The sequence below is a fragment of the Furipterus horrens genome, unplaced genomic scaffold, assembly GCF_987537825.1.
Source record: "Furipterus horrens unplaced genomic scaffold, mFurHor1.1.pri manual_scaffold_1, whole genome shotgun sequence".
NCBI lineage: Eukaryota > Metazoa > Chordata > Mammalia > Chiroptera > Furipteridae > Furipterus > Furipterus horrens.
Genome location: NW_028327171.1, coordinates 146,173,877 through 146,187,788, shown reverse-complemented (window position 1 = coordinate 146,187,788; position 13,912 = coordinate 146,173,877). Strand labels below are relative to the sequence as shown.

Sequence of the window (13,912 nt, the reverse complement as noted above, 5' to 3'; positions counted from 1 at the left end):
CAAATGGACCAGCATCGCACAGGGGGTCGATGGGAATTACGTCAAACCTAGGTTGCAATTTCATCATTGTCCCCATTTTGGAATTGTGGTCAAGCTCAGGGGAGGTCTGCATGGCGGGACTTACAAACTCAGAGACCGGAAGTAACTAAATAGGATGATCTGAAATTAAACCTCCCTAACTAAAAGCAAGTCATGGTGGGTAGTCATGTCCTAGGCCAGTATCTTCCTTGGAAAAGGTCATTCTCTACAGTAACCGGGCCTATCTATTGTCTTTTTGCATCTACAATGACATACCCTTGGAATATCAAAGTGATCCCCTTTTTCCAGACCTCTCGGGGAACAGTCTCCCACCAGAGCAGGAGACCACAGAACCCCTCATTCTTTTTTTTAAGATTTTTTAATTTACTTTTTCAGAGAGGGGAAGGGAGGGAGAAAAAGAGGGAAACATATCAATGTGCAAGAGATACATCGATTGGTCACCTCTTGTACCCCCAACTGGGGAACCTGGCCCGCAACCCAGACATGTGTCCTGAGAATCAAACCTGTGACCTTTTTGTTTGCAGGCAGGCGCTCAATCCACGGAGCCACCTCAGCCAGGGCGGAGCCCTCACTCTTATCTGGTTCCCCTGCGTACCGTTTCTGTGTGCTGTAAATGCTGCTGGCTATCCTGTGCCTACTGTTGTAAAAGAAGTATGTCTGTACATTTTACTTTTATCCAGTTTCAGAGTTGCCGCTTTGCTTCCTCCTGCTTCCCTAATCTATCAGCAGTGGATTTCACATAAGCCCCTTGCCTTCTCCTGCGATTATGATGTATAAACTAAGTGGTAAAACTGCCATTTTTCAGAGCATTTTCTCAACCCGTTGAGATTTTGCTTCCCAGCAGTTGTCGGTTTGGCTCAAATAAACTCATAAAACTTCTCTACAGGTTTGGACGTTTCTTACGTCAACAGCATTATAGAATGTTCCCGACTTAGGAGGTTTTGACTCCAGGATGGCTCGAAAGCAATAGGCATCGTTCTCCAGGCCACAGTGTATGGGAGGTGCTTTCTCAGGGCGTTAGGCAGCTGCGGCGAGCAGCAGCCCCCAGTCAGGTGCAGGGGCAGGAGGGTGAACACCTGATACACTACCGTGTACTGTTCTGAGCACATTTAAGTTAGGGTCAGTAGGTTAGGCATGCGAGTGCATTTTCGGCTACAGTATTTTCCACTTAGGGTGTGTTTATGGGACATAAGTCCCTAGTAAATAAGTTGATACATCCTCAGTAGTGTCATTGCCTAGCAGTCGGGGCACCAGGGGTATTTTGCTGTCGCCTGCATGTCCCAGGAGGGGCTTTGCAGAGCAGTAAGGATGCCTGGGCTGGGGGTTTGGGCTCTGTGGGCACTGGTTGAAAAAGGGAGTTAGCATCCTTTGGCCTAGAAAAGTCTGCCATCAACCTGTCCTTCCCATTCCTGCAGCATCAACAGCATCCTCAGACAGGAGAGGTGCAGGTAGTCTGGTAAAGTGGTGGATTCCAGGAGAACCCCTCTTGCATTGTTTCCACCACTTTCTGTAGTGGGACTTGCATATGTAGGTGTGGTATGATTGGCATGTTTACCTGTTCTAAATCTAAAGCACCAATATTGAGATCCTCTCAATCATCACGACAGGGAGGGAAGTGAGGTAGGGGGCAGCTCTTATCAGCAGGACTCCCTGAGGAACCTCCTCCAGGGCTTCACAGACCTGGGGACCAGGAAAACCCACCCAGCGCCCCCTTTGGTACAGCAGGCTGAGATGGTGCAAGAGAAACCCGCTTTATTTTTAGCTTAAGAAGTAGGGAGCTGTGCCTGGTGTGGCTCAGTGGATTGAGCATCGACCTACAAACAGAAAGGTCGCAGGTTCGATTCCTGGTCAGGGCACAAGCCTGGGTTTCAGGCCAGATCCCCAGCTGGGGGTGTGCGAGGGACAACCAACCAAAGTTTTTCTCCCTCCCTTCCCCTCTCCCTGAAAATTAAAAAAAGCAGCAGCAGCTGGGAGGATGGAGGGCAATGTAGGTTATGTACTTAAAAATTCAACCAGAGGTAGTGTCCTAAAGAGGAAAAAGTTAACATGGATAATAAGTTAAATCCTTAACTACACAGTTTGAACTGATTGCCTCACTTCTCAGTGTCTGTTACTTATGAAGAAGATCCTGACAACTGCGCTGCTGCCCTCAGCCCTCTTCCAGAAGCCCTCCCCACCCAGAGGCACCCTCTTCTGCTATCATTTCGAGGATCCTTTTCTAGGCACACCTGATGGCTTAAAGTGATTCAATAACATCTTAGATTACTATGAAAGGAAGAAACACAGAAAAGTTGCAAAGCTATAAAACTTTTAATCAGTTCTTTACAAAAGGATTATTTTGAGATTTGTACACACACACACACACACACACACACATTGCATTATGCTGCGGCAGATGTCACTAGTTGCTGAAGCACAAATCCTGGGACCAGACCACCTGGGATTCGGTCTCTGCTCCTCCTCCTCCTCCTCCTCCTAGCTGTGAGACCTAGGGCAAGTTACTTAACCTCTCTGGGCCTGTTTACTCCTGGGTAAAGTGCAGATGATGGTACCTACCTCATAGGGTTATTAGGAGGATTAGATGGATTAATACATGTAAAGCACTTAAAACAGTGTCTGGCACATGGCCAGAAGTCTCTTGCGTTTCACTTTCTGAGCATGATGAGGGTCTGTGGTGTCACATGTCATCCAAAACACGTGTCAGTCGCTCTCATTCATGTATACGTTCTGCGTGAGTAAGTGCAGTTGTAGGTGAACGTTCCGAAAGCTATACTGTGAGAACCATGGCAGAGTTCGGAGGCTGCTGAACAGGGAGGGGCTCCCAAGCAAACTCTGGGCTGACCTGCAAGTCTTCTATTACTTTGAGCCCAACTAACTATACAGAAATTGATGTTTTCTTTGCAAATTGGATAAAGAACCACCAAATGCCAAAGGGAAAGTAAAAATCCCAAGGCTCAAGGTGCCTTTTGTCAAATGAGCCCACATTTTCATCTGATGTGTCACCTGAGAGATTCCTCCTACTTCTGTTATTTTGTTATGTACAGAAGACAAATCACAAGATGTAACCTGTCACAACTGCTAGAATTAAACCTGCTATTACACACGTCACCGGTAATTGCCTTTGCAGATTATAGCTTCAGTTCCACATTCTCCCACAGTTGCTCCAGCCCTGCACTTCCAGGGCTGTGGCCCAAACACCATTCAGAACAGGAAACCTCGAGAAAGACTTGCAGGAGCCCTGGGAACTGCGACAGTCCTGCAGTTCTGAGACCTGTGGGGTTATTTCCCATTGATATTGAAATTCCCTTTGTAATTAGGTTCTTTCAGAATACTGCTTTCCCATTTTAAATAAAACAGGCTTCAGCCTAAAAATTCACACACACCCCATTTGCAGTTTTACTACATAAGTGAATCTGATATCTGGAAACTGCCCCTTTCTAGTTCTTTGGGAAGTAACTATTCCAGGAAAGATGGATAAGACATCATAAAAGTACATCATTTGCAATACCCTCAATTCCACTTATACAATGTTCATTTGGCATCCATCCCTTTTTTAATGGATTAAAGCAGTTTACTGTCTGGCTCTCATGCAACAGTAACCAACCCAAGAATGAGAATGATGGTGTTTCATACACATGATGCCATGAGCGACCAGAGGATTCCATGACCCAAGGTAGGGAAGGCTCCTTGCTGAGGGCAGATAAAAATCCTGTGTTCTACCAACTGGTATTCTCCAAAGGCTTCTAGCATCCTCTCACAAGATCTCAGGACTGCACAGTAATAACCAATAATCAGCAGGTTAAAAGGGAATACAAACACCCCAACCATTCTCAAAAGATGCAAATAATCTTTCAACATATACAGAGCTCCAATGCATTGTTGAAGAATGCCAGTGTTCTAAAACATGTTATCAGAATATGTGCCCTTCTTGGGCAAGAAGAAATTCAGCTAATACACTAGTTTGTCTATTGAGCTTTAACTCAATCCTACTTTTTAAAAAATCAATACATTTCTTTACATCAGCCGCTATCTTCTGAGTGCTCATGGAACAAATGACAGGTTTTCCAATGAAAAAAATTAAACACATTCAGGCTAAGCGAAAGACACAAAGGTCAAGGTTGACTTTGGTCATGTTTTGTGTTTGAGCTCAAGCTCAATGAAGTGAATTCCTTTGAGACCGGAACATGGCTCATGCTAATAATGGCCTTGGGGCCATAAGTGAGAGTGCTCTTAGGATGACTCAAATAAGAAAAACAGACTAGCCAAAGTTTAAGTCAAGTTTATTTTCCACTTGTAGTATTTTTCAAATTATACAACATGCAGTCTGCCAAAGTATCCATACATCTTCATTTTAGAACCTAGAAGAAACCAAAATTTTCCATGGGCCAGGGGAGGGTTACTTCCAGATCTTTTGTTAAATGTACTGTATTACAGCATCAGTACTTGATATAAACTGCCATTCTCCCCTTCAAACCACCAAAACAAGTTTGCCCACAATTTTTAAAATGATAGCTACTGTACAGATATAGAGCCCAGAGAACACATATCTGCAGTACACACTACACACTTTACAAACTAGACATGAATAAGTCTACAGAATGCCCTATTCCCCTTACATCTGCACACAATTGCAAGTATTTAAAACTGATACACAATTTGTAAATGTGTAAGCAGACTTCATCAAGCCCTTCCTTGGCAACATACCTGGTCCTTGTTCAATACTTTGTCAATTGTAGTGTTAAGTGAAGCCATTGTAGACTATGATGTTTCCTTCAATTTGCTCAAGAAATGTAGGGTGAGACAATGAAGTGAATGAAGCAGAAACCTCCCCCTGCCCCGCCAATGAAAAACTTCCCAATATGTCCTACAGCCAGAGTCCAACTGCCTTCTGCCCTGCTAAAAGAAATGCACTTCAGAGAGGGGACTGTTAAGAGCTTTCATTTGCTTTCACTTATTCTTGCACGAAAGAACTGATAATTCCTCTGTGAATCCTGGTGATGGCTTGGGCCTTGGACAGGAGCATCATCAGTTCCTTATGTGAATTTAGGGCTGCAAAATACACTAGATGCTACATTCTAGACAGACATTTTTATTTCTCCATTTATCCCAATATTTCTATGTATTCTGATTTCTTAATCATATGATACTATATCCTTTAAAAGTCTTAATCTAGACTTAATGTTCTCCTCACCACCTGCCAGTCAACAAAAGCAAACTGTACAGTATTTGAAGAGATAATGCATTTGTATGGAAGTTTCTGGTAATAGACCAAAATATATTTGGCATCAATATATTTTAGTCTCCAACCATAAATCTTGATATTCTAAATAGCATTCCTCTATTTAACAGTCCACTATCCTTCAGGTAGAGATAATTTGTATAAACCATCGGGTGTTCCCTTATAGAATCAAAGAGTAAACATTCAAGAAGAAATATGAAATATATAATTATTTAGAGAAAAGCGCATGTGTGCACGCGCATGCACACACACACACACACACACACACACAAGCAAAAAGCAGCATACAACCAAATATATAACCATAGGCTTAGCCATTCAGATGTGTGGTTTTTTACATTTAGAGTCCAAGTGTAAAGGAGAAATAGTCTAAACACATAAAAATTACATAAATGTGGCTTTTTAACAAGTGCCCTACATAGTCTATGATCTCAATATTAGCTATTACACAAAATAATGCTTAGAGATCCATTTGAATATACTGCATAATCCATTCCAATAATCTGCCTACATAATAGTCACAGTGTAGGAAAATTAGTTTAGAGGTCTTATAAAGATTAAAGCTAGGTGAACTGACTGGCTGATCAGCAACTAGCAGAAGTATCTTTAAGAGACATCAAAGCCAACTTTCTCTGTGAATAAAAGTGAATTTTGTGAGTGCCTTATGGAGATCAAGAAATATGGAACTATAAGTGTTTCTTTGAAACATAAAAGGACCAAGCAATTCTTCAGAAGTAGAAAAGGGTACCCAGGAAAAAATTACTTTGGAAAAAAGTCTAAAATAATTAACAAGAGAACCAAAATGAAATTACTGACCTCTGTTCAATTTCCAAATACTAAGTAATACAGTTGTATAATAGACAGTAATGGTATAACAATTAATTGGCGATCTTCTCCCAGACCAATGTTTTAGCTTCTAAAATCAGAGGCACGGTTATAATCCATGGCATGTGTTATCACCTGCTGAGGTTTGGAAACCCTGCCCTACAAGGACCCTTCTATCAGATTGCAAATAGTGACTGGGCAGTTGATACTGGGTGAGTTCTGGCAACAATATAAAATCAAACAGAATAATTTTTAAAAATGCAAATAAATGCAGAACTGTCATCTTTACCAAATAAATATTTCAGTAGGATTTATCCTCTTCTGTCCTTACTCCCCTTCAAAACAGAACACACATAAACAAAGTGCAACATTTAATAGATAAATAAAGCAGCTTTGCTTTGTTAGGGAATTTTATACAAGAACAGTTTGGAGATCAATTCAGTCCTTAATGTCTCTCTCTCTCTCTCTCTCTCTCTGACACACACACACACACACACACACACACACACACCTGGAACTATCTTCCATCCACACAGCCGCTAGAAGCCCAGTGTCTTCCCCCCAGATTCCATCCCAGAGTGACAGCAGCATGGACAGCGCCGGCTCACCCGTCTCGGGAGGCACAATGGGAGGATGGGTGCTCTCAACGAGTTTGGTTTGGTTGTCGTTGACTTACCCTCAAATTTGTCAAAACAGTAGCAGCACAGAAGGCCAATTAAATTGAATCCTTGTCAGTTTCCCTGAAAACTTTACTACTTGGAGCTCCATCATTTTAATATGCACAACAGGAAGAGTTGATTGAGCTTTAGATTCATGTATTTGAATACAGCAATAGCTAAATAGTAAGAAAAAAAATCATCCATACTGATTTCTTCTAATTCTGCCTAAGAAGATGAAACCTATGTATTTGATGCCAAAGAGAGAATTGGGTTAGAATGATGAGTTAAAATAACAACTATTCATTACAACTTATTCATAGGCACAAAAATTTGTCAATTACTTTTTCCAGAGGGCTTCCTCTTTCAACTGCAGGGATGATCCTGGTTTTCAGCAGCAATACCCCCTCAAGGATTAAGATTGTTCCCTGGAGAAAGAGGCCATCTGGATGCCAGCTCCAACAGGATCGGGGGGAGAGGGCTAAACCCATTTCCACTCATCCAACTTTGCGGCATTTTTACCACTTCTGAAGGAGTGGTGTTCATACTGGGCTGGCTGAGACTAGTCGCTGCAGGTTCAATAGCAAGCAGCTCAGAGGTGAATTTTATGACTTTTTGCATTCACATAGGTGTGTTTGAATGAACAAATTCTACATGGCTACTGTCAGATTGTTTTTCTGCCTTGAAGAAGTTTGCTTTGCATTTTAACGAGTGCCGTATTAAAAGGTGTATTTCACAGATCCAAAGATGTGACCAGGGTATTTAAAATGCTTCCTTGGAGTTATTTGTTTTGGAAAAGAGTTCAAAATGCAAATTTTGAACCTTGTAGCAGCACTTTTTTTTTGTTCCCTAAATATATAAAGTGTTTATTTTACAGGAAACCAGACAATTGAGGCAGAGCGTCATCACCTGCGCGGCACTTGGCTGTTCGTCCCTGGGAATGGCACGTCAGGGCGTTTGAGAAGGGAGGCTCCAGGGACTGCCCAGAGACCACCCAGGCTCCAAGGCCCAGTCTGCAGCAGTGGTTGCCAGAAGTGAGTGGACCTTCTGTAATCATCCCTTTCAGATTTCTCAGGAAGAGAGAAGTCCAAGCAGACATCTGTACACATAGAAATTCTACACAGCTCAAATACCTGAAATCGGCGTACTGCAGATGGCTGGGTTAGCAAGTGTAAAAGAAAATGGAATTTGTGTAGGAGAAAAAAAAAGGTACTGGTGATTAATTTAGTCCTTGACATGCTATGTGGAGAGTCATATCTGTTGAAAGAGAACCAGAGAAAGAACACAGGTGTTAGAAAACAGTGGAAATTCACTCCTTAAAAAAAAATTAAATTCTAGATATTTAGACCAGAGATGTCCAAAAGAAATACCATGCAAGACACGTAATTTAAAATTTTTAAGTGGCCACATTAAAAAGTAAAAAAGAAACAGGGAATATTAATTTCAATAATATACAGGGTAAGGCAAAAGTAGCTTTACAACTCTTCATGTGGAAAATAATGCAATAATTAATGAATAATAATACAAGAATAAACTTGCATACTCACAGCTGTAGACCTACTTTTGCCCACCTTGTATTTCATTTAACCCAATATATTCAATAAATTATCATTTCAATATGTAATCAGCATTACATATTGAGATGTTTTACATTATAATAATACTAAAGAGATATTTCACAGTCCTTTTTCCAGTGTTTGTGATCGGGTGTATATCTTATCCTTTCAGCACATCTCAGTTTGGACTTGGCCACATTTCGGGTCTCAGTAATCACATGTGGCCAGTGGTCAGTAGATTAGACAGCACAGCCTCCTACTTAACTGCTTTCACTGTAGTTGTTTAGCCGTAACAACAGGCTCCTTCCAAAAGTCCACGTATTACTATGTATCAGTATGTATTACTCTGGTTGGGTGGCTCAGTTGGTTGGAGTATCATCCCGTATACTAAAAGGCTGTGGGTTCAATCCCTGTTTGGGGTGCATACAGGGGGGGGAGCCGATCAATGTTTCTCTCTCACATTAATGTCTCTCTTGCTCTCTCACTTCCCCCTTCCTGTCTCCCTAAAATCAATAAACAAGCCCTGGCTGGTGTGGCTCAGTGGACTGAGCACCGACCTGTGAACCAAAGTGTCGCTGGTTTGATTCCCAGTCAGGGCACATGTCTGGGTTGCGGACCAGGTCCCCAGTTGGGGGTGCACAAGAGGCAACCACATACTGATGTTTTTCTCTCCCTTTCTTTCTCTCTCCCTTCCCCTCTTTCTAAAATTAAATAAATAAAATAGTTTAAAATAATAATAATAAAATCAATAAACATATCCTCAGGTGAGGATTTTAAAAAGTCACTACCTATGAAACTATAGCCATTCAGAGAAACATGACGCATTTTCTCATTCCTAGGGGGACTTCAAACACCATTTCTCACTTGCACCTGGGAGAGCAAGGCAGGCCAGACCTGGCCCCATACTGAGGCTCTCTCTCCAAGAAAGGGGCTCCCAGTCCTGGCAGGCTGGTTTCGCCTGCATGAGGTGATGAAGGTACCCAAAAGTATGCCCCTTTGATTCACTCCACTTTCCACCAGATGCTCATCAGGTGCCCACGATGAGAGTCTAAACTAGTCCCAAGGAGGCCAACCCTTTAGACCAACTCCAGTAAACTCAGCTCTCAAGAAGCAACTGAAAGGTCCCACCTCCTCACAACAGCTGCAAGCCCTCAGACTCTGTGATCCTGCCTGCGGTGGCTGTGGGGTGGGGAGGAGGGGAAAGGGGGCGCAGAGCCCCATCCTGAGAACCTATGGGAATTGTCTGGCACAGAGCAAATATGACAGGCTAGAAGAAGAACCCACCTAACTGCTGCTCTTAAGATAAGCAAGTATGGAAGAAAATGGAAATTGTGTAGAATGGAAAAAAAGATTATAAAAAGACTCCATAATCTGACAAATACTGTCTTTTGCCTCTCAAAGACTTCTAACCAAATTTGGTGCTTATCTGAGGTAAATATCTCAGATTCCTGCTATAATTTTCTACTTCAATCTTTTTCTCTTCACTCTCCTGATTCATAAGTTAACGTAAGCAACTTCACATATTTTGTATAAATAAGAAGGATATAAATAATAAATAGAATAATCAGAGCATAGAAAGGGATTATAAAAGCAGATAAGAGCATAGTGGATAAAAAACAAGAATAGAAATATAGAATAAAATTGAATAGAAAAAAAAAAGATTTTTTTTAAAAAAGAATATCAGCGCCTCCCTGACACAAATTATATCTGGGGGGCTTATTTATTAACTACTCTCTCTTGCTCCAACAGTATAATTGCTCACAATTATAAACTGGCTCAATTAAAAATGGTTTAAACAACCTTAAAGGGTAATAGTCACATCATTTTAGAAGTCACAGAGAGATAGGTCTTTCTTTGGAAAGAACATCTTTAATGTTTAGCCTTTCTGGTGAGATTCTGTGCTCATGGCTAGGACCAGAAATAAATGTATGGTCATAGTTGTCACGTAAATCCATTTTGAGCCGAACACCAATAGTCCCGGAACGCTTTCTCAATACCACCACCGCAATCCCACTCTGCTTTCCCTGCAGGCTCATTTTTCTGAGCACACTGTCTCAGAATCGCTTAGGTTCTCCCTGGTCGGAGGAGATGGTCTTCCTACGTGCCCGGGGGCAGTAGGTGCTGAGCACACGCCTTCAGTTGTAGGATTAGGGTTTAACACAATAGCTGCAGCCAAGTCATGTTGACAGAGTCAGGAATTAGACACACAGCTCAACGGGGCGGCCCTAATAACTCCAGCAGACCATGAAGTGACATGATTTCCATGAGAAGGCCTTCCATTCAAATCCCCACTCCCCCCATGTGCAAGATTCAGCACGTTTTGGCTAACAGTTCGGCAGAAACAGGAGGCCACAGAGGATGCCCAGCCTGCTCAGTTTAGTCGCCTCAAGGAGGGAGAGAGGAAAACTGAGATGGTGACAGGTTGCCAAGAAGAAAAACACAGGGGCTCCTCCAATAAAAGGTCCTTCATCAGAAAGAGGCTGTTCTTCATTCTAGTTAAAGATCTTTACACACCGCCTGCCAAAGCAGTCTTTCTGGCAGGCCCAAGAAAAACATATTCAACTAGATACTGCCATTCACCTCCCAACTATCTGAACGCTCATCTCCTCAGATAAGATTGGGAGAGAACATGGCTATAACTTATAGAGGCTAACAGGTCTCAGAAGAAGCTGTTTCTGATTGTTCTGATCACATAGACTAGCCTCAGGGACAGGCTGGCGAATCTTGAGGACATTTAAAATCCAGTTCTGTTGCCCTGGCTAGGTGGCTCACCTGGCTGGAACATTGTCCCATAACTGAAAGGTTGTGGGTTCAATTCCCAGTCAGGGCACATACCTAAACTGCAGGTTTGATCCCGGTCTAGTCCAAGCACATATGGCAGGCAATAAATGGATGTTTCTCTCTCTCTCCCTTCCTCTCTCACTAAAAGCAATGAAAAAAATAAAATGTCCTCTGGTGAGGATTAAAAAACAAAAACAAAAACCAGGTTTTGAGATGGTTCAGAATCATCATTCATCCACCTAAAAGCAGAGCACTGGACCAAGTGACCTGACTGGACTGTCCCTGGATCTCTGCCAAACTAGAGATGTAACTCAGAATGGCAATGCATGACCCGATTTAGAAGAAAGTAAAATCACCTTCCTTTAAAGGAGTAGAGAAGGCTGAAAAAATAAGCTAATTATATAAGGGTTTTGCAAGAAGTATTTAGAGATCCCCCTACCTCCTCCGGTTTGGCTTTTGCAGTTGCTTGCAGTGGATCTACATTTAATCCAAACAGTACATAGTTTTATCTTTTATTTTGCCTTTTTACCATTCAGTCCCCACATTATAAGAATTACCAATTGTACTTTACATATTACTACTGAATAGAAGTGCATTTCTCACAGGAGCCCTAATGTGATCTGCTGCGGAGGAACACTTTTAGTTGCTCGGAATTTAAACTCCGAGAGACACGCCACTGAGAAGAATCCAAGTGGAGCTGCCCACTGCACTCCAGGAGAAGTAAGAAACTCTTTCTTCCACGTCCCCCACGATTCCTCCCTTTGAGTCCACAATGCTAGGCCCAAAATCATACACTGCAACGCTCCCAGCTGCAGTTACGTCTGTCCTCTCTCCCCGAAGCCCTGCCTTGTCTGGCCTTTCCAGGCCTGTCCCCACAACCACCATAACATGGACTCATAACTCTTCAGTGACTTTTCACTCTTCCTTCATGTTCTCTCGTTCAATTCCCAGAGCAAGTCTCTGATGACTGCACTATGGTCAGAACTTCTCTGTGCCACAGTTTTCTTAGTTGCTAAATGGCCAAGAATCTCTTCTAGAGTGACAAGGCTGGGTTTTCTTCATATAATTCAACTAAAACAACACACTGCACCAGATAGAATGTAGAAGCAGATGAGACTCTGGCTGTCACTTATTTAGTCAAAGGGTAAAGAGATTTGTAAAAATGTAACATCATCCCACTCTGCTGAGTTTTTTGTTTTGCAAAATAATTATTTTTCATTGAAAATCACACTTATTTTAAGAGTAGTAATAGCTAACATGTTTTGCTTCAGTTTTCAATATAAAACATATCTGTAGATATGGAAACATAAAAGCTCTTTGATGTAACTGATGCTTCTTAAGAATATAAAGGGTCTCAGGCTGGGAACTTTGAAAGCTGTCACACAGCAGATCAGAGGTCTTAGACCAGAATCTGCCCCCAACAAGTTGCGCGACTGGACAGCTCACTCTGCCTCGTCAGACAGCAGCACACAGAGCGAGGCCCGACCTGGCACGACGGTGACAGGCGTGCGCTGAGGGCCCACTCCACGCCAGGTGTGCACCAAAGCTCTCTGTGGTGTGCACTCACGTGTTCAGTCCCCACAGCCTCCGTCATAGGCACTGTCACTAGCCGCACTTTAGAGGGGACACTGAGGAACACAGAAATGAAGTAACTTGCCTAGTGTGTGGCTGAGCCAGGATTAAACCCCAGGCAGCGCCACTCCAGGTCCTGAGCGCACAATCACCCCACTACCCAGCCTGTAGCAACAAGAAGACCCTGCAAGCACATTCTTGTGACTCAATCTTTTCATCACTAGGGCTGTCACAGCAGCAAGGTGAATGGCCCGGTGGTTTAGACGTAGATTACGCATGTGTGACTTAATGACACCACATGGCCTGCTGTAAATGAGGCTTCTTGGCTTCTCTACTTTGGAGGCTTAAATCTGAAAGCAATCCCCTGCCTATCCTGTATGTGTGGAGGGAAACCGTTTCTGCTGTGGGCAGGTCACCTTGTGCATCTAATATATACATATAATATTTTTTATTTGTTATGCGATTGGAGCTCCAAAACCAGGAGGACAATTAAGGGGAACCCTAACAATGGTGCAAGATAGGTTGAATCCAGGTATCTCGAACAGAGAAAAGAGTAACAAGAAAAGACAGAGGGAATCAGAAAAGTAAATAGAATACAAATGAGTAGGTGCCAGCTTGGGAAGCTCGGCCTGATCCTAAGGACATACCAAGACCAAATAGGAAGGGCCTTGTTGTCCCAGTAGTCAAGGGCTTAGACAGAAAACTCCATCTGCCTGGGTGGAGCTAGGGTTCAGAGAAGTTGGAACTTCCACAATTCAAAGAAGTAGAGCCAGTGGCCTAAGTGGACCCACAGTTGAGGGCTTTAGTTGAGGGTAGTGAGTGTGGGGAAATGGCCAGGGGCATTCAGAGCGTAGGAAATTTGAGGTTTAAGTGCTAGGCTGAAAAATACTGGATGTCCTGTCTTAAATGCACACTTGGAGTTTCCCTGTTTGGGTGTAGCTTACTGTGACAAGACTGCTTGGAGAAGAAAGTCATTTGTCCTCCCCAATGTGAGGGCCAAGTGCGACAGTCTGATGACCCTGTACCAGGCATATGACTAGGTCCAAGATTTTAGGCCGCTGGCCGCAGCTAACTGTTAAGGCAGCAAAAGGACATGGTGGTGAAAGCCCGCAGATGTTTGCTGAGTGTCTGCTTTCATCCCACCATGTAAGAAGTTAACAAATATATTCATAATAAAGGTCCTGAAGTAGTGACACCTGAGGGCAACAGAGCCATGCTGCAGGGACTGTCACTGGTCCTGGGAA

General features: G+C 42.8%; 1 protein-coding gene across 1 annotated transcript in view; it reads right to left on the bottom strand.

Moving 5' to 3' along the window:
* Positions 1-6,901: 6,901 nt before the first annotated feature.
* KIF5C (kinesin family member 5C) overlaps positions 6,902-13,912 on the bottom strand; it is a 151,715-nt gene continuing 144,704 nt past the window's right edge. The window contains exon 26 of the mRNA XM_090279608.1: positions 6,902-8,016. The gene's annotated coding sequence lies outside the window, so the exon portion shown is untranslated. The remainder of the gene's footprint in view (positions 8,017-13,912) is intronic.